Below are 3,507 nucleotides of genomic sequence, written 5' to 3' on the forward strand. Positions count from 1 at the left end.
GTCCCACCGGCTCGGCACTACCACGGCCTTGCCCGGCCGGCTCCTTTGGCGACGACTCCGGCCTAGGCGAAGCGGGCGACTGCACGCCGTGCCCCGCTGGCCACTATTGCGTCACGGGCAGCCCTCAGCCCGAGCCCTGCCCAGCCGGCAGATATGGCGGCGAGATAGGCCTTCAAGACGCCGCGTGCTCGGGCGAGTGCGCGGAGGGCAGTTACTGCCCGAGCGGTGCCACGTCCCGCACGTCACAGCCGTGTCCCGAGGGCACCTACAACCGGCTGGCGGGCGGGACCAGCCTGGAGGCCTCGTGCAAGGAGTGTCCGCTTGGCAAGTTTTGCGGCCTCGGCACCACGGTGCCCACCTTCTGCCCCGCGGGCACCGTCGACCGAGCCAACGCTGTCGGCGCGGGAGGCCCCGACAGTTGCGAGTGCCAACCAGGCTTCTACCTTGCCGACGCCATGCCGGACGTCGCCGACTGGGCGTGTAAGCGGTGTCCAAGCAACGCTGCCTGCGACTCGACGACAAGGCTGAGCATGTTGAGCATCGAGCCTGGCTACTGGCGCCTCTCCAACGAGACGGATGACCTGCACAGGTGCCGTGAGAATGCCGAGGGCTGGAGTCCGTGCCTCGGGGGCGCGTCGGGCGGCGATGCTTCATGCACGATAGGCCACCACGGCCCGCTCTGCCAGCTGTGCCAGCCCGAGCATTACTTTTCGCGACCAGACGCAGCCTGTCGGGCGTGCGGCGACGTGACCGCCTCCATTCTCAAGATCGCCGCCCTGCTCGCGCTCTGCGCCGTGGTGGTGGGGGCGTTTCGCGCGCTGGTACTCTCGAGGTGGATCCCGGAGCAGCCGGCGGCGCGAGTCGTCTTGGCTAACCTCCGCCGCGTCGACCTGGTGTGGCGTCAGTGTGGAATGCAAGCCAAGTTCAAGGTCTTGATTGGGCTCGCGCAGGTCGTCTCCGTCATACCACTCGTCTACGAGATGCAGCTCCCACCAGAGTTCGACCGCTGGACTTCGGCATTCGAGTGGGCGTCTCAGCTCTCGCTCGACCTCTTCCTTCCCGGCGAGTGCTACGGGACCTACCTCTCCAACCTAGTCGTGTCGGGTCTGTGGCCACTCGGCGTCATCGGCGTCGTCTTTCTTGGCTCCTTCGCCCAGCAGCTGGCCTCGGCCTGCCTCGCACAGTGTGGCGCCGACGAGAGCGGGCCAACGGCACCTCCGACCCCGAGCAGCGATGACAGTGGCAGCGGCGGCGATGGTGGCGCCAACAGTAGCGGCGGCGATGGCGGCGCCAGCAGTGGCACTGGCGCCGATTCGCGTCTCTCGCAGCGTCTCTCCCAACGCCTCTCCCAACGCCTCTCTCGCGCCTCGTCGAGCACGTCGTCCTTGCCAGGAGGGGCGTCGAGGGGCCACCCCGTCGTCGTCGCGATCCGGCGGAGCGCGCTGCGCGCCCTTCCGCTCGCGCTGCTGACCTCCTTCCTGCTCGTCACGTCGACCGCGACCAAGGTCTTCCGTTCGCTCACGTGCATCGAGTTTCGCGAGCGGGACGAGCCGCCGCTGACTCGCTCCTTCCTCGTCGCCGACTTTGGCGTCGACTGCAGCACTGACGAGTACACGGGCTACATCCGGCCGTGGGCCTACGTCTTCCTCGCCATATACCCCATCGGCGTCCCCGTGCTCTACATCGCACTCTTGATCGCCGCCCGCCACTCGATCGTGGCGCAGCGACCGTCGCCACTCGCCCGCGCGACCGGGTTCCTCTTTGCGGACTTTGAGCCTCGCGTCTTTTGGTGGGAGCCCGTCGACTTGCTGCGGAGACTCGCTCTGACGGGCTTTGTGCTGGTCAACACACAGGGCGCGCGGCAGCTGCGAAGCATCATCGCGCTCATGGTCTGCGTCGCGATGCTGGCGCTGCAGTACGCCTTCTCGCCCTACAGGCGCAAGGGAGATGACCGCCTGAGCTTCGCCGCAAACCTCTCCCTCGTGGTCGCCTTCACCGGCGTGATCACGATCAACGTCTGCGACATCGCGCCGGGCGCCTGCCTCGAGTTCGGGCTGGGCGGGGCCTACCCGGTCGCGCTGCTCTTCCTCTTCTTTGGCGTCTCCCTTCTGGCGCTCTCCGCGGTGGGGCTCACATGGTTTGCGTTTGGTGTCGCCACGGCCACGTCGATGCTCCACGCGGTTGAGGACACCTTGCCGCCGACGCTCACCCTCGACAAGGCGCACGAGTTCCACCTCTTCTTGAGCCACATCTGGGCGACCGGCCAGGACCAGGTGGCCGTCATCAAGCGACAGATGCAAATCATCCTGCCCGGCGCGCACATCTTTCTAGATGTGGACGACCTGAAGGACGTCGGCGCGCTCGAGCAGCATATCGAGGAATCGGCCGTGATCCTCATCCTGCTGAGCAAGGGCTACTTCCGGAGCCGTAATTGCCTGCGCGAGGTGCGGTCTGCGATGGAGAAGAGCAAGCCGCTTGTGCTTGTGCATGACCCCGCCCACGGTGGCATCTCGCTGGAGGAGTCGCGCCTCGAGTGCCCCGAAGAGTACCGCGAGTTTGTCTTCTCTGGCCGCACTGTCATCACGTGGCACAGGATCTGCGAGTTCCAGCGCCTCTCGCTCAAGCTGATCGCGGAGCAGATGCTGCTCGCCTCGCCGAGGTACCGGAAGCGCGACTCGCTCCTAATGTACTTTCGCGGCGAAGTCCGGCCAGAGGCGCTCGCGTTCCGAGCGCCGGTCTCGCTCCGCGTGAGCGAGCACAACCCGGGCGCACGCGGCGTCGCTTTCGAGCTCGCTTCGCGCTTCGAGCTGCTCGACGTGAGCGACGGGATCCCGCCACCGGAGGCCCGCAGCGTCTTCCTCCTCTATCTGAGCCGACAGACCTTCACCGGGCCCGCGGGCGAGGCGCTCGCGAGGGAGGTGCGCACGGCGCGCGCGTACAAGGCACAGATCGTGATGATCCACGAGAACGACGTGCAGCGCGATGGATGCGAGTTCGAGCACTTTTTCGTGACGACACCACAGGACCTGATTGACGCAGGCCTCTACACCTCGATCGCCCTCGCATTCCACCCGACGCCGCATCGCGAGGTGAGCTTGGCGCTGGCGGCCAAGTCGCTGGGCGCAGTCAAGGCGAAGCCGACGGTGACGCCCCTCGCTGATCTCCACCGATCTTCCGCAGTCGAGCCCTCCGTCGCGTCGGGAAAGCGGGGCAGGTGGACCGGGAGCTCCACGGTGGCGGAGCACGACGCCGTCGCCGACACCGATGCGCCGGAGACCACGTTCAATACTGGCAGCGGGAACGCTGTGCACTCAGTCGTTTAATCGCGCACCTTTCTGCAGCCGCCCACCCATACCCGTGCATGAAGCAAACCCTTGCCCATACCCATGCATGCAGCAAACCCTCGCCCACACCCATGCATGCAGCAAACCCTCGCCCACCCACCTACCCACCCACCTTTCGCCCTTTGCTGGTCTCGCTTCCCCCATGCGCATGCACATTATGAAT

Source organism: Emiliania huxleyi, assembly GCF_000372725.1.
Source record: "Emiliania huxleyi CCMP1516 unplaced genomic scaffold EMIHUscaffold_86, whole genome shotgun sequence".
NCBI classification, from domain to species: domain Eukaryota; phylum Haptophyta; order Isochrysidales; family Noelaerhabdaceae; genus Emiliania; species Emiliania huxleyi.